General features: G+C 38.8%; 1 pseudogene; it reads left to right on the forward strand.

The window, feature by feature from the left end:
• The first annotated feature begins 2895 nt into the window (after positions 1-2895).
• LOC114498781 lies at positions 2896-8008 on the forward strand (annotated as a pseudogene).
• Positions 8009-25429: the final 17421 nt, after the last annotated feature.

The following is a 25429-nucleotide window of genomic DNA, read 5'->3' on the forward strand; positions in this document are numbered from 1 at the left end:
AACAACACAATTACAGTAGGGGATTTTAACACCCCACTGTCAAAAATGGACAGATCTTCCAAACAAAATATCAACAAAGATATTGTGGCATTGAACCATGTCATGGATCAAATGAACTTTACTGATATATACAGAGCCATTCATCCCAAAGAAGCTAAATACACATTCTTTTCAAATGCACATGGAATATTTTCAAAGATAGACCACATGATAGGACACAAAAAAAGCCTCAACAAATTCAAGAAAACTGAAATTATACCAAGCATTTTCTCTGACCACGGGGAATGAAACTAGAAACCAACCTCAAAAAAAAAAAAAAAAAAAACAACCCTCAAAAACACTCAAACACATGGAGATTGAATACTACTAAACAATGAATGGGCCAAAATGAGATCAAGGAAGGAATCAAAAAGTTTCTGGAAACAAATGAAAATGAATTCACAACAAACCAAAATTTATGGGACACAACAAAGGCAGTCCTGAGAGGGAAGTTAGTAGAGATACAGGCCTACCTAAAAAAATAGAAACATTTCAAATAAACACCCTAATCCTACACCTACAACAACTCAAATAACAACAAAGACAGCCCAGAGCAAGTAGAAGGAAGGAAATAACCAAGATCAGAGCAGAATTAAATAACATAGAGACTAAAAGGACTATTTTAAGGATCAATAAATCCAGGAGCTTGTTCTTTGAAAAGATAAACAAAACTGATAATCCTGTAAGCAGGCTCAAGAAAAAAAAAAAGAGAGGACCCAAATACATACAATTGGAAACAAAAGAGGAGACATTACAATCAAAACCACAGAAATGCAAAGCATTATAAGAAATTGCTACAAGGAAATATATGCCAAGAAATTTAAAAACCTAGGTGAAATGGACAAATTTCTTGAAAAATATAATCCTCCTAAACTCAGTAAAGAAGAAGCAGAAAGCCTGAACAGAACAATAACAGCCAGAACAGCTGAACAGATGAAATTGAAGCAGTAATCAAAAATCTCCCAACACACAAAAGCTCTGGACTAGCTGGTTTCACAGGAGAATTCTACAAGGCATTTAAGGAAGAGACAACCCCTATCCTTCACAGACTTAAAAAAAAAATCCAAGATGGAAGACTCCCAAACTCTTTTTATGAAGCCAACATCATCCTAATCCCAAAACCAGATAAAGACACAACAAAGAAAGAAAACTTCAGGCAAATATCGCTGATGAACATTGACGCTAAAATCCTCAACAAAATATTGGCAAACCACATCCAACAATACATTAATAAGATCATATACCATGACCAAGGGGGATTCATCCCAGGGATGCAGGGATGGTTCAATATTCATAAATCAGTAAATGTAATACATCACATAAACAAAAGCAAAGACAAAAATCACGTGATCATATCAATAGATGCAGAAAAAGCATTTGATAAGGTACAACACTCATTTATGAAAATAACACTCAGCAAAGTGGGAATAGAGGGAGCATTCCTCAACATAATAAAGGCCATATGTGAGTGACCTACAGCCAACATCATACTCAATGGGAAAATACTAAAACCTTTTCTACTAAGATTGGGAACAAGACAAGGTTGTCCACTTTCACCACTTCTATCCAATATAGTATTGAAAGTTTTAGCCACAGTGATCAGACAAGAAAAGGAAATAAAAGGCATACAAATTGGAAAGAAGGAAACAAAATTGTCACTGTTTTCAGATGACATGATAGTGTACATAGAAAATTCTATAGACTTCACAAAAAAACCTGCTTGACTTTATAAATGAATTAGGCAAAATAGCGGGATACAAAGTCAATATCCACTTTCACCACTTCTATTCAACATAGTATTGGAAGTCCCACCTAGAGCAATCAGACAAGAAAAGGGGAAAAGGACACTTAACATGGCATATATATATATATATATATATATATATATATATACTTAGTTATAGGACTGGTGTTCAGGTGGTTCTCAAAGGTAATAGTTCTATAATTTAGTTTAATTTTTATGTAATCATAAGAGCAGGTGAGCACAGCATTTATCTCCTCTATCATCTTCACCGGTAGTCCCTCAATTGTACATATATTATTGAAAATACTAATACATTAGTCAAAGAGAATGGACATTTTTATTATTCTTGACTGTCAAATACATTCTCAAGATAAGAGTTCATATTGCCACCAGCAATGTGTACAATTACCTGTCACGCTACTTTGTGTTTCATTGGTCATCACAGCAGAAAAAAAAAGTGTATCAGGTATGAACAATGTTCCTTAGCAATAGTACTAAGACACATATTTGGCCAAATGAAGGCTATTATATTTATCTAGACAATGAGGTGACTGGAGGAAATGTACCCCTGATTTAAAGTCTGTTCAGTTCCAGCAGTCTTCTAATGCCCCATATAGGTACATTAAGTAGTGACCTAAAATGAAGTGGATGAGCCAGACAGAAAACTTACCCATTTGTTTTGTTCATTGATTTGCTTATTTTTTACTTTGTTTTGCTGTTTAAGCTCACTGCTCTTTAATATTTATATGAAAAGGCTGGAAGCCCACATATACTATTATCAAAATTTTTCAGAACAACATAGCAGCACAATTTATAATAGCCAAGTAATGGAAGCAACCTAAGTGCCCATCAGTAAATGAATGGATCAAAAAACTATGGTACATTAACACAATGGAAATGACAATATATTTAGTTGTGCCAAAACAATTATATAGCATCACATATATCATGTTCTAATAGATAGTTGTTTGAATGAAGGATTTATAGAAAAATCTATTTTTTATTTTATTTTTTCAATTACAGTTTATATCCAATATTACACCTACCAGAGAATTACATTTGAAACCTTAAACAATCATCTTGAGCAATAGCTGGAGAAAAGCCTTACAACCATGGACAGACAGAAGAAAACCCTTCTGCACAACGTGGATGGTAGGGAGTGTGGAGGAGACATAAGAGGACTGGCTGGCCTCCCACGGGAAGCAGCTGAAGTGCTGGAGGATTATTTCAGTGGCTGGGGGCTTCCCCCTGAGATATGTAGGGTCTAAACCCCAAGCTGAGCTCCCCAGTCTACAGCACCAGAACTGGAAAGGAATCTAGATAACAACCAGCTGTGAACAGCAGCAGGGGTCTGTCAGCCAAGGACAGACAGCTGAAGAAGGAAAGAGACTTTTAAAGGGCCATACACAAAGTTTTGTTTGCAGCCACTTACTCTGGGTGCTGGAAAACAGAGGGCCGAATGAACTAGAGACACCTGAGGAGAGTCTGGGATTGGTGGCTCTGGGGAGAGACCTGATGGAACAGGCACTAGGATGTATGTGATGAATCATTCCACAAACTGCAGAGGCCATCTCTCTCAGGCAGAGTATTCCTCTCTGAATGGCATCAGCCTGATGGGAAGCAATAGCTCTGCCTGCAGGTATTACTCTGCCCCACCCTGTGACACTTAAACCTGACTGCTGATTACAGCTTGATTAGATTAACAACTGGTCAGTCTGATGGCTGATTAGTTTAACATCTGAGGTGGAAAATTCAAAGCAGCTAAAATGAGAAGACAAATAAATAGACCCAAAGTGAAAGAAGAGAATTTTCCAGAATAACTAGATGAAATGTAAGTAAGTAATTTAAAAGATAGAGCTTAGAGTGCTGACTATAAGGATACTCAACAGCAAGAAAAAAGGCATAAAAACTATATAAAAAAGGACCAGTCAGAAATAAAGAATGCATTATCTGAGACAAATACACTGGAATACACTGGAAGGAAAAAAAAGTAGGTTAGATGAAGCAGAGGATAGAATCAGGGTTTTGGAAGAGAGGGTAGAAAAATACAAGCAGGAAGAGCAGCAAAAAGAAAACAAATTGAAAAAAAATGAGGATAGCTTAAGAAACATCTTGGGATTGGTGGATAACCAATGTTATCCTTCACAACATGAAGGATAACAATGTCCACATCATGGGACTATGAAAAGGAGAAGAGAATGAGCAAGAGGTTGAGAACCTATTTGAAGAAATAATAACAGAAAACTTCCCTAATCTGGTGAAGGAAAATGTCACAGAGGGCCAGGAAGATCATAGAATGACAAACAAATTGGACCCAAAGAGGCCTACACTGAGACACATCATAATTAAAATGGCAAGGCTTAAATACAAAGAGATAATCCTAACAGCCACAAGAGAAAAGCAGGGAATTAACCTACAAGGGAGTACCAATTAGACTCTCATCTGATTTACTCATAAGAAACATTTCAGGCCAAAAGGGACTGGTATGAAATATTCAAGGTGATGAAAAGCAATGACCTACAACCAAGACTATTTTACCAGCACAGCTATCATTTAAAATTGAAAGAGAAATAAGGAGCTTCCCAGTCAAGGAAAAGATAAAGGAGTTCGTTAATGCCAAGCCAATACTGCAACAAATGTTAAAGGGCTTGCTTTAAGAAGAAGAAAAAAAGAAAGGGAAAAAAAAAAACAGAGAAAAACAATCTAACAATAAAATGGCACTACACATGTATCTGTCAATAATTACTGTAAATGTAAATGGCTTAAATGGTCCAACCAAAAGACATAGGATAGCTGAATGGATAAGAAAACAAGACCCTATATATGCTGCCTCCAAGAGATCCATCTCAGATAGAAAGACACACAGAGACTAAAACTAAAGGGTTGGAAAAACACATTTCATGCAAATGGAAAAGGAAAGTAAAACACTGGGGTAACAGTACTTGTATCTGATAAAATAGACTCTAAAGCCAAGCTATAGTAAGAGACAAAGGACACTACATAAAGAGGTCAATCCAACAAGAGGATATAACCCTAGTAAGCACTTACACATCCAACATAGGAGCACCAAAATATGTAAAGTAAATCATGATGGACACAGAAGGAGAGATGAACAGAAATACAGTCATAGGTAGTAGTTTTAATACCCCATTGACTTCAATGGATAGATCTTCCAGGTAGAAAATCAAGGAGACAGCAGCCTTAATGGACACACTGAATCTGATGGATTTTATTCTTATTTTCAGAGCATTTCACCCCAAAGCAGCAGAATGTACATACTTTTCAAGTGCACATGGAATATTTTCTAGGATAGACCACATGCTGGGACACAAAACACATCTCAATAAATTTAAGAAGATTGAAATCATATCAAGCAGCATCTTCTCCCACCACAGTGCTATGAAACTAGAAATAGATCACAAGAACACTGAAAAACGTTCAAGGACATGGAAGCTAAATAACATGTATTAAACAATGAGTGGGGTAACAAAGATTTAAAAAGAAATCAAAAGATACCTTGAAACACATGAAAAAGAGAACACAACAATCTAAAATCTGTGGGATGCTGGGAAAGCAATCTTAGGAGGGAAATTCATAGCATTACAGGCCTATCTTGAAAAACAAGAAAAAGCTTAAATAAACAATCTAACTTCACAATTGAAGGAACTTGAAAATGAACAACAAATAAAGCCCAAAGTGAGTAGAATGAAGGAAATAATAAAGATCAGAGCAAAAGCAAAGGAAATAGAGTAAAAAATTTATGCAAAAGATCAATGAATCCAAGAGCTGGTTCTTTGAAGAAATAAATAAGGTTGACAAACCTTTAACCAGACTCATCAAGAAAAAAGAGAAAGAACCCAAATAAACAAAATCAGAAATTAAAGAGGAGAAATAACAACTGACACCAAAGAAATACAAAGGATTGCAAGAAAATATTATGAACAATTATATGCCAGCAAACCAGACAACCTGGACAAAATGGATAAATTCCTAGAAACATATAATCCTCCAAAAATTAAATCAGAAAGAATCAGAGAATCTGAATGGAAAGATTATACCTAGTGTAATTGAAGCAGTAATCAAAAAACTCCCAAAAAACAAAAGCCCTGGACCAGATGGCTTCACAGGTGAATTTTACCAAACATTCTGAGAAGAACTAACACCTCTCCTTCTCAAACTATTTCATAAAATTCAAGAAGAGGGAAGTCTCCCAAACTCATTTTACAAGGCCAGCATTATCCATAATTCCAAAAACAGAAAAGACACTACAGAGAAAGAAAACAGAGGCCAATATCCCTGATGAACTTAGATGCTAAAATCCTCAACAAAATATTATCAAACCAAATACAGCAATGCATCAAAAAGATAATACACCATGACATAGTGGGATTTATTCCTAAAATGCAAGGGTGGTAAAACATTCATAAATCAATAAATGTGATTCACCACATAAAATGAAGGATAAAAAGTACATGATCATATCAATAGATACAGAAAAAGCTTTTGATAAAATCCAGCACCTATTTATGATATAAAAAAAGAAAACTTCTCAGTAAAGTGGGAATACAGGGAACATCCCTAAACATAATATAAGCCATATATGACAAACTGCCAGCATCATACTCACTGGGCAAAAATTACAAGTGTTCCCTTTAAGATGGGGACCAAGAACCTCTTGCTGCATGTTGCCACAGGCTGGCCTGGCAATTCTTCCCTCACTTCTGCTGCCTCCTTGAGCACTGCACTGGCACCTTCCTCCTTTTGCAGCCACAACTACCCTAGTGGAGGCCACGTGGAGCCTAGGGACTCCTCCCACAGTGAGAAGGCATTTGAGCTGGCCACCAGTCTGGTGATATCTACTTCCACATGCTCAGGAGAAAAGTTGAATTTGGCTATTAAAGATGCAAAGGCTGCCTTCAAGATACAGAGTAAGAAATCTGGCCTGGACGGTGGCCCAGATTTCAATCCTCTTGGAGGCCACCAGGATCATATGGAGCAGAAGGAAGAAATTGCCTGTGTGGAGACGATCAATTATGGCAAGTCCGTCATTGAAGCCTGCTGCGACATTGACACCTACTAGCAGGGCCTGTAGTACTACCTGGGTCTGGCTGGCTCCATGGCCAGTGAGGTATCCAGTTCCTAGGCGGGTCCTTCGGTTATACCAGATGGGAGCCTCTGAGCATGTGCGTGGGCATAGGGGCCTGAAACTAACCCTTTCAGATCGCCTGCTGGAAGTTGGCCCAGCCTTGGCTTGTGGAAATGCCACGATCTTTAAGGCATCCCCTTTCGTGCCCATGTCCATGCTGCTGCTGGCTAAGATCTACACCAAGGCTATTAAGGTGCCTGCCTGCTGTGACCAAACCTCTTCAACATAGTACAGGAGGGGCCAGTTCCTGTGTCAGCATCAGGACATGGCCAAGGTCTCCTTCACTGGAAGTGTGCCCACCTGCGCAAAGTTCATGGAGATGTCAGAGAAAGGAATCACAGCCCTCACCTTGGAGCTCAGAGTTAAGTCTCCACTGATCATCTTCTCAGACTTCGACCTGGAGAATGCTGTGAAATGGGTGCTGATAGCCAACTTCCTCAGTAAGATGAGGTTTGTTGTAATGGCACAAGGGGGTTTGTGCAAAAGGAGATTCTGGGTAAATTCACAGAGCAAGTGGTGAAACAGACCCAAGGGATAAAAATTGGAGAACCCACTTCTGGAAGACACCAGAATGGGCTGGCCCCCTCATCAACTGACCACACCTGGAGCATGTCCTTGGGTTAGTTAAACTGGCCAATAAGCGGGAAGCTAAGGTGTTGTGTAGGGAAGACCTGTACACACCTGAAGAACCCAGATTGAAGGATGGCTATTACACGAGACCCTGTGTGTTGACTAACTGCAGAGGTGACGTGATGTGCGTGAAAGAGGAGCTCTTCAGCCCAATTATGTCCATCCTGTCAAGAGGCTGAATGGAGCCCACAACACCCTTTTGGACTGGCTGGCAGTGTCTTCACCATGGATGTCCAGCACACCCATTGAGTGGCAGCTGAATTGCAGGCTAGGGTCTGCTACATCAACAACCACAATGTCAGCCCTGTGGAGCTGTCCTTCAGTGGATATAAGAAGTCAGGGCTTGACAGAGAGAATGGCCATGTGACTGTGGAGTATTATTCACAATTAAAGACTATGTGTATAGAGGTAGGTAACGTGGAGTCTGTTTTTTGAAAGTGGCAGTGAAGCCTGTGAATGTGCTGGCCAAGGACTTGTGAGAGCAGCTCTCGACCAGAGTGTGGTTGCTCAGAGCATGAGTCCAGTCCAGAGTCTCAACCTGTGACTCAGTCATTCCTGCTGACTGAAAGCGTACAGAAGTGCCTTTAGTTTCTCATCAAAAGAGTTGTGATTTCCCACAATTCAAGCTTCTGTGTGACCCTGAAGAGCAGTAACACACTTCTGGGGACAGGCTGGGATTCTGCCTCCTCCCCAGACTCACTCCAACCTGTGTCCTCTCTCCAGCTTCCTGTAAATAACTTGCTCTTTTTAGGTGCCTGATGGACTCAAGATAGATGACTTCGGATCACTGACATGTTTTCGACTCTGACCCCTTGTCACTCCATTGAGAAGCTGACAGTTGGGACAGAGAGGGGTTCAGACACTGGATGAGTCTGTCTTTGTGAACCATTAACTTGTGAGAGAAAGCATTGTGTTTCCCCCCCACCCCCGGGCTGCGTCTTTGACCTCTAGCTTGCTCTCCTGTGACATAGCAGTTACCTGTTAAGTGGACAGGTTATTTCCATGCCACTGCACTGTACTGGAATTAAATCAATCACATGTTAAAAAAAAAGATTGGAACCAAGACCAGGATGTCCACTTTCACCTCTCTTATTCAACATAGTACTGGAATTCCTAAACACAGCAATCAGATAAGAAAAAGAAAAAAAAAAGGCGTCAAAATTGGAAAGGAAGAAGCAAAATTGTCTTTGTTTGCAGATAACATGCTACTGTACATAGGAAACTCCAAAGATTCCACCAAGAAACTACTAGAACAGAAAAATCAATTCAGCAAAGTAGCAGGATACAAAATCACTATTCAGAAATCAGTTGCATTTTCATATGCCGATAATGAACTAACAGAAAGAAATTAAGACAACAACTCCATTCACAATTGCTTCAGGAAGAATAAAATACTTAGGAATAAACCTAACCAAGGATGTAAAAGACCTATATACTCAAAAAATTCTAAAACACTGAAGACATAAATTGGAGAAGATACAAATAAGTGGAAGTACATACCGTATCATAGATAGGAAGAATCAACATCATTAAAATGTCCATACTGCCCAAAGGAATCTATAGATTTAACACAATTCCTATCAAGATTCCAATAACAGACTTCCAGCCAAGATGGAGGCATAGGTAGACACACTGTGTCTCCTTGCACAACCAAAATAAGGACAACAACAATTTAGAAACAAAATAACAACCAGAACAGACAGAAAATTGAACTGTATGGAAGTCGGACAACCAAGGAGTTAAAATAGACACATTCATCCAGACTAGTAGTCAGGGCAGAGTCAAACGGCTGGCTGGGTGGAGAGGGGTCATGGCACAAAAAACAGTGGCACCAGGTGTGCAAGGCACCCTGGGTGCCCAAGACTGTGGTGGGCAAACTCTGGGTGTGCAGGCAGCAGCTGGCATACCCTGGGTGCAGGGTGGCAACAGGCAGACCCAGTGAGGCGGCCATTGTGAAGCAAGGCACTGCACACAAGGCAGCTGACTGACCCTGCGGTCTCACATTCTCATGCAGATAAACCAGGTGAAACTGGGGAGCAAGACAGACTGTGCAGCCCATGGTCCCAGCGCCAGGAAATAAGGCCTTGAAACACTGATTGGAAACACCTGAGGGGGTTGAGGTGCTAGGAGAGACTCCCAGCCTCATAGGAGAGTTCATTGGAGAGACATACAGGGTCCTGGAATGTGCACAGGCCCACCCACACAGTAATCAGTGCCAGAAGGACCCAGTTTGCTTTGGGGAAATGGCCGAGGGGACTGGGATCCAACAGAGAGCAGAGCAAGCATCATTGTTCACTCTTGGACCCCGCACCCACATATAGCATCACAACCCAGAGACTGGGTTACCCCGCCCTGGTGAACACCTAAGGCTCTGCCCCTCATACATAACAAACATGACAAGACAAAAAAAAAAAAATGGCCCAAATGGAAGAACAGATGAAAACTCCACAGCAAATACAACTAAGTGATCAAGAGATAGCCAACCTATCAGATGCACAGTCCAAAGCATTGGTGATCAGGATGCTCATAGAATTGGTTGAATTTGGTCACAAATTAGATGAAAAAATGAAGGCTATGCTAAGTGAAATGAAGGAAAATGCACAGGGAACCAATAGTAATGGGAAGAAAACTGGAACTCAAATCAATGGAGTGGATCAGAAGGAAGAAAGAAACAGTCAAACAGAAAAGAATAAGGAAATAAGAATTCAAAAACATGAGGAGAGGCTTAGGAACCTCCAGGACATCATTAAAGGTTTCAACATCTGAATTATAGGGGTACCAGAAGGGGAAGAGGAAGAGCAACAAGTGGAAAACTTATTTGAACAAATAATAAAGAACTCCCCGAATCAGGCAAAGGAAATAGACTTCCAGGAAGTCCAGGAAGCTTAAGAGAGTGCCAAAGAAGTTGGACCCAAGGAGGAACACACCAAGGCACAACATAATTACATTAGCCAAGATTAAAATGAAGGAGAGAATCCTAGCAGCAGCAAGAGATAAGGAGACAGTAACCTACAAAGGAGTTCCCATCAGACTGTCAGCTGATTTCTCAAAAGAGACCTTGCAGGCAAGAAGGGGCTGGAAAGTATTCCAAGTCATGAAAGGCAAGGACCTACATCTAAGATTGCTCTATCCAGCAAAGCTTTCATTTAGAATGGAAGGGCAGATAAAGTGCTTCTTAGAGAAGGTCAAGTTAAAGGAGTTCATCATCACCAAGTCCTTATTTTATGAAATGTTAAAGGGACTTATCTAAGAAAAAGATAAAAAATATGTATAGTAAAAGGACAGCAAACTCACAATTATTAACGACCACACCTAAAACAAAAGTAAAAACAAACTAAGCAAACAACTAGAACAGGAACAAACCCACAGAAATGGAGTTCACATGGAGGGTTAGCAACAGGGGAGTGGGAGGAGGAGAGAAGGGGGAAAAGGTACAGAGAATAAGTAGCATAGATGGTAGGTAAAAAATAGACAGGGGAAGGGCAAGAGTAGTATGGGGAATGTAGAAGCTAAAGAACTTATGACACATGGACATGAACTAAATGGGGGGAATGTGGGTGGGAGAGGGTGTGAAGGGGGCAGGGGAATGAAGGGGTAAAATGGGACAACTGTAATAGCATAATCAATAAATATATATTTTTTAAAAATCCAATGATATATTTCACAGAACTAGAAAAAATATTTCAAAAATTTATATGGAAACACAAAGGCCCCACATAGGAACAGTGATCCTAAGAAAGAAGAACAAAGTTTCAGGAATCATGCTACCTGATACTAAACTATACTACAAGGCCATAGTAATCAAAACAACCTGGCACTGGCATAAGAACAGACACATAGATCAATGAAACAGAATAGAGAGCCCAGAAATAAATCCATACCTTTATACTCAATTAATATTTGACACAGGGTGCAAGCACAAGGAATGGGCCAAAGATAGTTTATTCAATAAATGATGTTGGGAAAATTGGGCAGATATGTGCAGAAAAGTGAAACTAGACCACATTCTTACACCACACACAAGAATAAATTCAAGGTGGACCAAAGACTTAAATGTTAGACCCATGGCCATAAAAATCCTAGAAGAAAACATAAGCAGCAAAATCTTGGACATTGCTCATAGAAATTTTTTATCAGATAAAGCTCCCCAGCAAGGAAGACAAAATAAAAAAAATAAAGAAATGGGACTTCATCAAACTAAAAAGTTTTTGCATAGCAAAGGAAATCATCAACAAAATAAAAATACAACCCACAGAATGTTAGAACATATTCACTGATACATCTGATAAGGGGTTAATATCCAAAATTTATAAAGTGCTTACAAAATGCAACACCAAAAAAGCCACACAACTCAATTAAAAAATGGACAAAGGACTTGAATAGACACTTCTCTACAGAGAACATACAGATGGCCAATAGACATATGAAAAGATGTTCACTCAAAATCACTAATCATCAGAAAAATGCAAATAAAAATCACAATGAGATATTACCACACACATGTCAGAATGGCTATCATGAATCAACAAACAACAAGTTCTGGTGAGGGTGTGGGGAAAGGGTAACACTGTTGCACTGTTGGCGGGAATGCAGATTGGTGCAACCACTATGGAAAGCAGTATAGAGATACCTCAAAAAATTTAAAATGGATCTGCCTTTTGACCCAGTGATTCCACTTCTGGGAATATATCTGAAGGAACCCAAAAACACTAATTCAAAAGAACATAAGCACCTGTATATTCATTGAAGAGTTATTTACAATCACCAAGATACAGATGCAGCCCAAGTATCCATCAATAATGAGTGGATAAAACAACTATGGGACATTTACACAACAGGATTCTACTTGTACATTAAAAAAAAGTAAAATTTACCCTTTGCAGCAGTATTGATGGAGAACATTATGCTAAGTGAAATAAGCCAGTCAGAGAAAGACAAACACCATATCATTTCACTAATATGTGGAATCTAATGAACAAATGGAACTAACATGCAAAACAGAGACAGACTTATAGATAGAGAATAGATGACAGCTAGTGGGGTGGAAGAGGTGAGGTTAGAGGTGGAGGGATTGAGCAAAAAGGAAAAAGGACTCATGAACATGGACAACAGTGAGGTGATTGCTGGGGGTAGGGTGGTATAAGGGAACTAAATGGTATTCTCAGCTAAAAAGCTATTTGCAGCCCTGGGTGGTGTAGCTCAGTGGATTGAGTGAGGGCTTCGAACCAAAAGGTCGCTGGTTCCATTCTCAGTCAGAGCACATGCCTGAGTTGCAGGCTAGGTCCCTAGTAGGGGACATGCGAGAGGCAAACACACACTGATGTTTCTCTCCCTCTCTTTCTCCTTTCCTTCTCTTCTCTCTAAAACTAAATAAATAAAATCTTAAAAACATGAAATTTTAAAAAGCTATTTGCAAATTTTACAAGTGAAAATGGAGACTTACTATTATTTTAAATTACATTTATTTCAATACCTGTGTGTTTCAACTTTAGTTTCCCTCAAATACTTGTTTCATTTCCTCTGAATGGTCTATTTCCTTTGCCCAACTTTAAAATTTTGGTTTCAATGCATTTTTATTTCTCAATTAATACCTGTTCTTTATATAATAAACATTATAACATTCAGTCTCTCTGTTTCACACCAAATATGTTTATCAGTTTACTGCTGACATTTTTAGAGGTATTTACCATGTTTTTTGAACCATAAGATGCACCTAGGTTTTAGAGGAGGAAAATAGGAAAAAAAAGTTTTGAAGCAAAAAATGTGGTAAAATATTTAATAACATAAATAACATAATATTTCACCAATGTAACTGTAAACAGAACTCAACAGCAGCATTAACAACCATTATTCCTCCAAAATTTGAGGGGTGGAGAGTGTGTGCCTTATAGTCCAAAAAATATGGTAACATTTATTTTTAAAGTATATTTTATTGATTATGCTATTACAGTTTTCCCAATATTTTTATCCCTTTTATCTCCCCCCACCCATCACCCCTGCCCCACCCTCAAGCATTCCCTACTATTTTAGTTCATGTCCATGGATTGTACATATAAGTTCTTTGGCTTCTCTATTTCCTATACTATTCTTAACTTCCCCCTATCTATTTTATGCATACCAATTATGCCTTTTATTCCCTGTAACTCCCCCTCCCATTCTCCTCCTCCCCTTCTCCATTGATATCCCTCGATGTCATCTCCATTTCTGTGATTCTGTTCCTGTTCTAGCAGTTTCCTTAGTTTTTGTTCTTTAGGTTCAGTTGTTGATAGTTGTGAGTTTGTTGTCATTTCACTGTTCATATATTTTATCTTTTTTCTTAGATAAGTCTTTAACATTTCATATAATAAAGGCTTTGTGATGATGAACTCCTTTAACTTTACCTTATCTGGGAACCACTAAGGTAAAGGGTATTTGCCCTTCCATTCTAAATGATAGCTTTTGCTGGATAAAGTAATCTTGGATGTAGGTCCTTTACTTTCATGACTCTGAATACTTCCCTCCAGCCCCTTCTTGCCTGTGAGGTTCCTTTGGAGAAATCAGGTGATAGTCTTGTGGGAACTCCATTGTAGGTAACTGTCTTCTTTTTTCTTGATGTTTTTAAGATTCTCTCCTTATCTTTAATCTTGGGTAATGTAATCATGACATGCTTTGGTGTGTTTCTTCTTGGATCCAGCTTCTTTGGGACTCTCTGAACATCCTGGACTTGCATGTCTAGTTTTCCTTCATTATTTGTTCAAATAAGTTTTCAATTTCTTGCTATTCCTCTTCTCCTTCTGGCACCCTTATGATTTGGATGTTGCAATGTTTAAAGTTGTCCCAGAGGTTCTTTAACCTCTCTTCATTTTTTGGAATTCTTATTTCTTCATTCTGTTCTGGTTGAATGTTTATTTCTTCCTTCTGTTGCAAATCATTGATTTTCTTTGATTTCCAGTTTTCTTCCTTTTACTGTTGGTTCCCTGTATATTTTTCTTTATTTCCCTCTGTACAGTCTTCACTTCTTCCTCTGTTTTGTGACCACACTCAGTCATTTCTATGAGCATCACAACTATCAGTGTTTTGAGCTCTGCATCTGACAGTTTGGCTATCTCCTTGTCACTTACTTCTTTGTCTGGAGTTTTGATCTGTTCTTTCATTTGGGCCAAATTTCTTTGTCTCCGCATACCTATTACATTGTAAGGGGTGGAGCCTTAGGTCTTCACCAGGGTAGGGCAACCCATGTTGCTGCACTGTGGCACTGTGTGGGGGGGAGGGGTCATAGAGGGAGCAATGCTACTTGCTTGTCTCTTGCCATGATTTCCATCGCTTCCCTCTTCCCACAAGCAGATAGTGCTTTTTCAGGTGCTGATTCCTGGGTGGGTGGGCTTGTCTACTTTCTAGGACCCCGTGGGCCCTTCTAATGGACTCTCCCATGAAACTTGAAGTTTCTCCCCCCTCCACAACCCCCACAGGTTATTACAGCCAGAGGGTTTGAGGCCTTACTTTCCATTGCTGGAACCCTGAGTTTCACAGTCTATCTCAGTCCCCAGTTGTTCCTCCCTGCTTATCTGCATGCAAATGTAGGACTGCCCGGAATACCAGCCACCACCTTGGTCCTCTCCACCTGGGCTGCCTGTCTCTGTCTCTTCTACCAGTCTGGAGGAATGTTTCTTTAACTCCTTGGTTGTCAGACTTTCGTACATTTTGAGTTTCTGCCACCTCTGGTTGCTTTTTGTTATTAAATTGGTTGTTATCCTTCTTCTGGTTGTGCGAGGAACCGAAGCATATCTGCCTATGCCTCCACCTTAGCTGTAAGCTTCCCAGGTACTCAGATTATGTACTTTAAATAGGTGAATTGCATGATATATAAATTATATCTCAATAAAACTGTGTTTGTTTGTATTTCACATATCTTATGGCATTTGTTTCTCAAAAAAATGAGAAGATTGTAGCCCAATGTTGCCAGCTTTGAAGATGGAGAGCAGGAAAGCAGATTGCCTCTGGAATCTTGAAAAGGCCAGATAATTAATTCTCCTCTAGTGTGTCCAGAAGGGTACACACTCTGCCAACACCTTTATTTTAGCCCAGTAATACCATTCTGGTGCTTAAGCAAGTAAGTTTGTGGTAATTTGATACAGCAGCAATAGAAAACTAATACAGTTATAACTGCAGTTTTAAAGTTTTTAAAAATTCTAACATCTATGTTATCTCAGGGTTGGTAACTGTTGTTTATTCCCTTCCAGGCTGTGATTTTCCAGGTTCTTCATATGCTGAATAGTTTTGGCTCCCATTCTTCATATTTTGAATATTATGCTGTGCAATTGTGAGTCTTGTTTAAAACCTTGTTTGTTTTGTTTTCCTAATCAAGCAAGTTATCTAGTTTAGGCCACGCATTTCAATCCACCATTTGTGGGCTGTAGTTCCAAGGTCAATTCAGTTCTCATGTCCTTTACTGTGCTATTTAAATCTGTCCTGTGTGATAGCCAGTGGCCAGTCTGAGACCTGGGTGTAGTTCAATTCCCAAAGCCTTTGGTGTGCTATTCAGGGTAACATCAATGCATGCTAACTCAGAGGTCAGCCCAGAAGTTTCTCCACTACTTTATGGAACAGCTCTTTTGAGCTTTGCATTCTCTGTGATCTTCCCAACCTTCTTTGAGGTCCCTGACAAATGGGGCAGCAAGAAGTTTTCCCAGCCTGAGTGAGGAACGTACATGCTTCCCCAGATGTCCTTTAGCACCTGAGATTAGGTAGGAACACTTGAACAAGCCCTGACAAAGAAAAGCTAAGCACCACATTGACTTCTAAACTCTTAAGAAAAGTATTGTTTGGATAAGATCGTGTAATGAAATTTTAAACAGAAATACAGTAAAGGGAGGGCCTTTTTTTAGATATATGTAAGTTCACAGGTAGTTGTCAGAAACAACAGAGAAATTTCATGCACTTTTTATCCAGTTTCCCTAATGGTGACATCTTGCAAAATTCTAGTAAAATACCACAACCAGGATACTGACACTGATATAGCCAAGATACAGAACAGTTCCATTACCAGCCACAAGGCTCCTTTATGTTGCCTTTTTTTAGCCACACTTATTTCCTCCTACTCCAACTCCTCCCTAATCATTTAACTCCTGGCAACCATTTTTCTGTTCTCTATTTCAATAATTTGTCATTTCAAAAATATCATGTAACTCATGAGCCATAAATATGAGCAAGGAAAAACAAATAATTCTATGCTAGACCATTAAATTAGTCATATAAAAAGGAAAGTCTGATTTGAAATGCTCTCGGTAGTTCCAGCAAGATGGAGGAATAGGTGGACGCACTGTATCTCCTCGCACAACCAAGATTAGAACAACAACAATTTACAGCTAGAAGGACATCCAGAACTGACAGAGGATTTATCTGAATGGAAGTTGGACAGCCAAGAAGTTGAAGCAGACCCTTACATCCAGACTGGTAGGAGTGGACAAGCCCAGCAGGAGCGGGGCGGCGGCGCACGGAGGTCAGGGAAAACTTGGCGCAAAGTCAGCGCGAAAGCCATCCAGCGCACGAGAACGCATCGGGGGTCCCTGAGTACACAAGCTGCGGCTGGCAGACCCAGTGAGGTGGCGATTGTGGACCAGGGCAGAGCTCGAAGCCCAGGATCCCAGAGCAGGGACTCAGATCCCAGGAGAAGGGACTACCGCCATTGTTTCCTCCCATCCCTGCTCCTGCCCCCGCCCCCACATATAATGTCACAATCTAGCAACTGGGGTGCCCAGCCCCGGGGAACACCTAAGGCTCCGCCCCCCCACCTAACAAGAGTGACCAGACCAAAAAGAAAAAAGAAAAAAAAAAAGGAGAGATATGTTTCCAATAGAACAGATCAGTCCCCCAGGACTCATCCTTTTGAGCGACCAAGAAATAGCCAGTCTATCAGATGCACAGTTCAAAACACTGGTGATCAGAAAGCTCACAGAATTGGTTGATTTGGGCCGCAAATTAGATGAAAAGATGCAGGTTACCATAAAAGAGATGCAGGAAGATATACGGAGGAGAGCCAATAATAAAGAGATGGAAACTGGGTCTCAAAACAATACAGTGGACCAGAAATAAGATAGAATCAACCAAGCAGGAAAGCATAATGAAATAAGAATTAAAAAAAAACCCAGAAGCTTAAGAGCATCCAGGACATCTTTAAACGTTCCAACATCCGAATTATAGGGGTACCAGAAGGGGTAGGGGAAAAGCAACAAATTGAGCACGTATTTGAACAAATAATAAAGGAGAACTTCCCCAATCTGGCAAAGGAAATAGTCTTCTAAGAAATCCAAGAAGCGCAGAGAACCCCAAAGAAGTTGGATCCAAGAAGAAACACACCAAGGCACATCATAATTACATTAGCCAAGGTAAAAACGAAGGAGAGAATCCTAGAGGCAGCAAGAGATAAGGGGATGGTAACCTACACAGGAATTCCCATCAGACTATCAGCTGATTTCTCAAAAGAGACATTACAGGCAAGAAGCGGCTGGAAAGAAATATTCCAAGTCATGAAAGACAAGGACCTACATCCCAGATTGCTCTATCCAGCAAAGCTCTCATTTAGAATGGAAGGGCAGATAAAGTGCTTCCCAGATAAGGTCAAGTTAAAGGAGTTCATCATCACCAAGCCCTTATTTTATGAAATGCTAAAGGCACTTATCTAAGAAAAGAAGATAAAGAAAAAACTTGTATAGTAAAAGGACAGCAAACTCACAATTATTAACAACCACACCTAAAGCAAAACCAAAGAAACTAAGCAAACAGCTAGAACAGGAATAGAACCACAGAAATGGAGGTCACATGGAGGGTTAGCAGCAGGGGGGTGGGAGGAGGAGAGAGGGGAAAAAGGTATAGAGAATAAGTAGCATAGAATGTAGGTTGAAAACGGATAGGGGGAGGGCAAGAATAGTACGGGAAATGTGGAAGCTAAAGAACTCATAAGTATGACACGTCAACATGAACTAAAGGGGGGGGAATGTGGGTGGGAGAGGGGGTACAGGGTGGAGGGGAGAGAAGGGGGGAAGTGGGACAACTGTAATAGCATAATTAATAAAATATATATATTTTTTAAAAAAGGAAAGTCTCTTTTTAATAGTAGTAGCAGTGCTAGGATCAGCATTCAATGCTCAATTTGACTCTTAGCCCAGTTGCCACATTATCTCAATGAACTATTTCATATATATACTTCAGGTATACATGGATTATATTGGATTATATTTAATAAGTATTAAATACATACTTCAAATACATACACATATAAAATATATTGGGCCTTTTTCAGATGACTCTAAGAACTTTTGTTTTCCATAATACACCTGACTTAATATCATTAATTACTGTAACTATTCCTCTTCTCTATGATTTTCTAACATGATAATTTCATATAGTCATTGACTGGAGACTTTTGAGGAACTTGGCATATAGTCTCTTCTTCATCACTGAAAGTCCTGACAACCTCCATGTAAATTTCAATGTTCCCAAAAGCAACACCTCCAATATCTACACCCCTTTATTCCTTAGGCTTTTGGCTCAGAAGGACTAGAAGTAGTCAAATGGTAATTCAATTTCCTGTCCCCTGCCCAACTTAAGTGTACCCAGGCCTTTTATTTCATACTTCCTACTTGTTAGATTTTTTTTTCACAAGAATTCAAATGTATGCAAGTATCTCTCATGTTGAAAAAGGAAATAATTTTAAGCCTTCTATTTCCCCTTTAACTACTGTTGTAACTCACTTATTACCCAACCTTACCCAATCGTGCTTCTTAAGAGTTCCTGTGCTCACTTTCTCTCCTACTACTCACTTCCCACCTCTCACACCATTGCTCTTTTTCCCTCCTCAGGGCAATATCATCAGCAACTTTTTCCTTTCCTCCTACAGCTCACCCTAGGAAATGTCAGAGACTCCAATAACATGAGCTGCCATTTACATTCCTATGCTTCCTAAATCAGTTTTTCTAAATTAGGTCTTTCTCAGCATTAAATTTGTATATGCAACATTCTACTAAAGCAACATCTTCATTTAGATGACCTCAAAGTACCTGAAAAATAGATTGTTCGTATCTAAGCTTATCTGTTATCTATCAAAACTATTTTTCCTATTCTGCCCTGTTCTTCAATGAATGGCATTACCAGCCATGCAGTCATACATGCCTGGAAAATTCCCCACATAATCCACCTCTTCTCCCCAACAGTCAGTCACTATTCCAGTCAATTCTATCTCAAATTAATTGGCTTTTCTTCATCATCATTGTTAGTATCTCATTTCAGGTTACCATTACCTGTCAGATCACTGGAAGTCTTTATTTAGTTATTTAACAGTTATTTATTAAGTGTCATTTAGTTATTTGACAGTTATTTATTACATACCAGACACTGCTCTGGGAACTTGGGGTATACCAAAAAGTAAATGCAGGTGAAAATCTTTGCTCTTATGAAGGTTATCTTATAGTAGGTCAAGATAGACAATAATCAGGAACATAATAAATAAATAAATTATACAGTATTTTAGAAAGTAAAAAGTATTATTGGAAAAAGAGTGAGGGAAATGCCAAGAGATGGAAATGAAGCTTTTTTTAGTGTTAAATAAAGAAGATGACATTTGAGCAAAAACTTGAAGGAAGAATGTTAGCTATGTGAAAATCTAGAGAAAGAATAGGCAGTGTAACAGCCAGTGAAAACTGCCAGTGCAACAATGTCTTGAACCATCTTAAGCAGGTGTCCCTGCCCTTTAATTAAATGAGACTAACTGAGACACTGGCAAGTAGTTTGGGCCTAACCTGCTGCATGAGGAAACACTGAAGATGGTTAGAGTACGTACCCAAATTTTCATCTTAGAAATATAATCTCAGATTCTTGAACACAGATGATATATTTGTGTATCTCTAATATCTGGCACACAATCTATACTCAACAAATGTAGTTGAACAAATGATTAAAGCAACCTGAGACTGGAAGGGAAACAAATTAGAAGACTATTTCAGCACCATAGATGAGAAAGGACAAAGGATTGGACTAAAGAAAGACAAGGGATGGATGGAAAATATATGGATTTGAAAGATACTTAAGAAGTAGAATTTATGAGAATTAGTGGCTAATTGTGGACAGATTTGGTTTGATTGACTAAGTTGTGACAACATAGGAGAGGTATGAGAAAGAGCAGGGAATTTTTTTTCCTTTGATGTTTTTTTTTTGTTTTTGTCAAGGAGGGTTATGGGGAAGATGATAGATTCAGTGTGGATTTCTCTGTGTTGGTAATACTAACGGATGACTGAGGTTAAGATACCTGATGAACCTATCAGCACATACTTCAAGAATGTAACACAGAAGAGATCTCAGCTCTCTGAGTATATAGGCAGAGATTCTCAAACTTTAGCAGGTAAAAGAATCTGCTGGGGAGCTTGTTATACTTCATAATCTTTTTAAAGTATATTATAATGCTTATGCTATTACAGTTGTCCCATTTTTTTTTCCTCTTCATCCCCCCCACTCCGCACCTTCCCTCTCTCCAGCATTCCCTGCCCCCTTAGTCCATGTTCATGGGTAGTGCATATAAGCTCTTTGGCTTCTCCATTTCCTACACTATTCTTAACCTCCCCCTGTCTATTTTGTACCTACCAATTATGTTTCTTATCCCCTGTACCTTTCTCCCCATTATTCCTCTTTCCCCTACACACTGATAACCCTCCATGTGATCTTCATTTCTGTGATTCTGTTCCTGTTCCAGTTGTTTGCTTAGTTTGTTTTTTTTTAAACTGTTGTTGAAGTAGAGTTGTCTCCACTTCCCTGCCTCAACTTTCACCCACCCTACCCACACCCCCATCCCATGCTCAATCATACCCTGCTTTTGCTTTGTCTGTGGGTCCTTTATACATGTTCCTTGATGACCTTTCCTTTCTTTCCCATTAGCCCCCCAGCCCTCCCTTCTAGTTACTGGTCAGTTTGCTCTTTATTTCAATGTCTCTAGTTATATTTTGTTTGCTTGTTCGTTTTCGTTGACTAGGTTACACTTATAGGTGAGATCATATGGTATTTGTCTTTCACTGCCTGCCTTCACTTAGTATAATGGTCTCCAGTTCCATTCATGCTGTCATGAAGGGTAGGAGCTCCTTTTTTCTTTCTGCTGTGCAGTATTCCATTGTGTAAATGTACCACAGTTTTTAGATTCACTCATTTACTTATGGACAGTTAGGTGGCTTTCAGCACTTGGCTATTGTAAATTGTGCTGCTATGAACATTGGGGTACATAGGTTCTTTTGAATTAGTGTTTCAGGATTCTTACAGTATAATCCCAGCAGTGGAATTGCTGGGCAAAAAGGCACTTCCATTTTTAGTTTTTTTAGACAACTTCATACTGTTTTCCACAGTGGCTGCACCAGTCTGCATTCCCACCAACAATGTACTAGGGTTCCCTTTTCTCCACAACTCCACCAGCATTTATTGTTTGTTGATTTATTAATGATGGCCATTCTGACCAGTGTGAAGTGGCATCTCATTGCAGTTTTAATTTGCATCTCTCTGATGGCTAGTGATCCTGAGAATTTTTTCATAGGTCTCTGGGCCCTCTGTATGTCCTCCATGAAGATGTGTCTATTCAGGTCCTTTGTCCATTTTTTAATTGGATTGTTTGTCTTTCTGGGGTGGAGTCATGTGTGTTCTTCATATATTTTGGAGATCAAACCCTTGTCTGAGATATAATAGGCAAATATATTTTCACATACAGTTGGTTCCTCTTTCATTTTGCTGATGTTTTCTTTAGCCATGCAGAAGCTTTTTATTTTGATGAAGTCCCATTTGTTTATTCTTTCCTTTATGTCCCTTGCTCTAGGGGACAGTTGGTGAAAATATTGCTGCATGGAATATCTGAAATTTTCTCCCTATGTTTTCCTCTAGGATTTTTATAATGTTGCAAGTTATATTTAAGTCTTTTATGCCTCTTGAATTGATTATTGTATATAGTGTAAATTGGTGGTCGAGTTTCATTCTTTTGCATGTAGCTGTCCAGACCTCCCAACACCATTTGTTGAAGAGGCTATTTTTGCTCCATTTTATGCTTCTGCCCCCTTTGTCAAATATTAGTTAACCGCAGAGACTTGGGTTTATTTCTGGGCTCTCTATTCTGTTCCATTGATCTATGTGTCTGTTCTTATGCCAGTACCAGACTGTTTTGATTACAGTGGCCTTGTAATATAGTTTGATGTCAGTTGTGGTGATCCCTCCTACTTTGTTCTTCTTTCTCAAAATTGCTGTGACTATCTGGGGTCATTTATGGTTCCACATAAATTTTTGAAATGTTTGATCTATATCTGTGAAATATTTCATTGGTACTTTAGTGGGGATTGCATTGACTCTATAAATTGCTTTGGGTGGTATGGACATTTTGATGATGTTAATTCTTCCAATCCATGAACACGGTATGTGCTTCTATTTGTTTGTGTCTTTCTTAATTTCTTTCTTCAGTGTTGTGTAGTTTTCTGAGTATAGGTCTTTTACTTCCTTAGTTAAGATTATTCTGAGGTATTTTATTTCTCTTGTTGCTATAACAAATGGGATTTTTTTCCTGATTTCTGTTTCTGGTATTTCATTGTTGGTGTACAAAAATGCCTTTGATTTCTGAATATTGACTTTGTACCCTCCTGTTTTGCCAAATTTACTTATTAGGTTGAGTAGTTTTTTGGTGGAGTCTGTAGGGTTTTCTATTTACACTATCATGTCATCTGCAAACAATGACAGTTTTGTTTCCTCTTTTCCTATTTGGATGTCTTTTATTTCTTCTTCTTGTCTGATTGCTGTGGCTACAACATTCACTAATATGTTGAATAGCAGTGGTGATAATGGACATCCTTGTCTTGTTCCTGGTCTTAGTGGGAAAGCTTTTAGCTTTTGCCCATGGAGTATGATGTTGACTGTAAGTTTTCCATATATCGCCTTTATTATGTTGAGGTATGTTCCCTCTTTTCCCACTTTGCTGAGTGTTTTTATCATGAATGTGTGTTGTACCTTAAATGCTTTTTCTGCATCCATTGATATGATCATGTGATTTTTGTTTTTGCTTTTATTTATGTGATGTATTACATTTATTGATTTGCAAATATTGTGCCATCCTTGCATCCCTGGGATGAATCCCCCTTGGTCATGGTGTATGATTTTTTTGATGTATTGCTGGATGTCGTTTACCAATATTTTGTTGAGAATTTTTGTGTCCATGTTCATCAGTGATATTGACCTGTAGTTTTCTTTCTTTGTTGTGTCTTTATCTGGTTTTGGGATTAGGATGATGCTGGCTTCATAAAAAGAGTTTGGTAGTTTTCTTTCTTGGATTTTTTTTTGAAAAGTCTGTGAAGAATAGTGGTTAGCTCTTCCTTAAGTGTTTTGTAAAATTATACTGTGACACCATGCAGTCCAGGGCTTTTGTGTCATGGGAGTTTATTGATTACTGCTTTGGTTTCACCAGCTGTTATTGGTCTGTTCATGCTTTCTGCTTTTTCTTCATTCAGTTTTGGAAGATTATATTTTCCTAGAAACTTGTCCGTTTCATTCTGGTTTTCAAGTTTTTTGGCATATAGTTGTTCATAGTAATTTCTTACAATCATTATATATCTGTGGAATCAGTTGCGATTTCTCCTCTTTCATTTCTGATTTTATTTATTTGAGTCCTCTCTCTTTTTTTCTTAATGAAACTGGTTAAAAACTTGTCTATTTTGTTGATCTTTTTAAAGACAAAGCTCCTGGATTTATTGATCTTTTGAATTGTTCATTTAGTCTTTATGTCATTTAACTCTGCTCTGTTTTGGTTATTTCCTTCCTTCTGCTGGTTCTGTGCTTTGTTGTTGTTCCTCCAGTTCCTGTAGATGTAGAGTTAGGTTGTTTATTTAAAATGATTCTATCTTTTTAGGTGGGCCTGTATTGCTATCAACTTCCCTCTCAGGACTGCTTTGACCCTGTCCCATAGGTTTTGGACTGTTGTGAGTTCATTTTCATTTGTTTCCAGAAATTTTTTTATTTCTTCCTTGATCTCATTCTTAACCCATTCATTGTTTAATAGCTTGCTATCCAATCTCCATGAGTTTGAATATTTTTTAATTTTTTTCTTTTTTTGATGTTTTTTGAAAAACAAAAAACATTATTTTATTTTTTCATTGTTGTTCAAGTACAGTTGTCTGCCTTTTTTCTTTACCCCAGCCCTCCCAACCTGCCTCTCCTGTTTCCACCCCCCACCACCTTGGTATTGTCTATATGTCCTTTATAATTGTTCCTGCAAATTCTTCACCCTTTTCCCCTGAAATTCCCTCACATCCCCACTCTGGTCACTGTCAGCCTCTTCTCAATTTCAGTGTCTTTGGTTATATTTTGCTTGCCTGGTTGTTTTGTTAGTTATGTTCCTGTTAAAGGTGAGATCATATGGTATTTGTCCCTCACTGCCTGGCTTATTTTACTTAGCATAACGCTCTCTAGTTTCATACATGCTGTTGCAAAGGGTAAGGGCTCCTTCTTTCTTTCTGCTGCATAGAATTCCATTGTGTAAATGTACCATAGTTTTTTGATCTATTCATTTACTGATGGACACTTAGGTTGCTTCCAGCACTTGGTTATTGTAAATTGTGCTGCTATGAACATTGGGGTGCAGAGGTTCTTTTGGTTTGGTGTTTCAGGGTTGTTAGGATATAATCCTAGCAATGTAATTGCTGGGCAAAAAGGCACTTCCATTTTTAGTTTTTTGGGGAATATTTTTTAAATTTTTTTTTGGTGGTTGGTTTCTAGTTTCAAGCTCTAGTAGTCCGAAAAATGCTCGATACAATTTCAATTTTCTTGAATTTGTTGAGACTTTTTTGTGTCATATCCTGTGGTCTATTTTGAAACCATTCCATGTGCACTTG

Source organism: Phyllostomus discolor, chromosome 6 (genome assembly GCF_004126475.2).
Source record: "Phyllostomus discolor isolate MPI-MPIP mPhyDis1 chromosome 6, mPhyDis1.pri.v3, whole genome shotgun sequence".
Classification (NCBI taxonomy): domain Eukaryota; kingdom Metazoa; phylum Chordata; class Mammalia; order Chiroptera; family Phyllostomidae; genus Phyllostomus; species Phyllostomus discolor.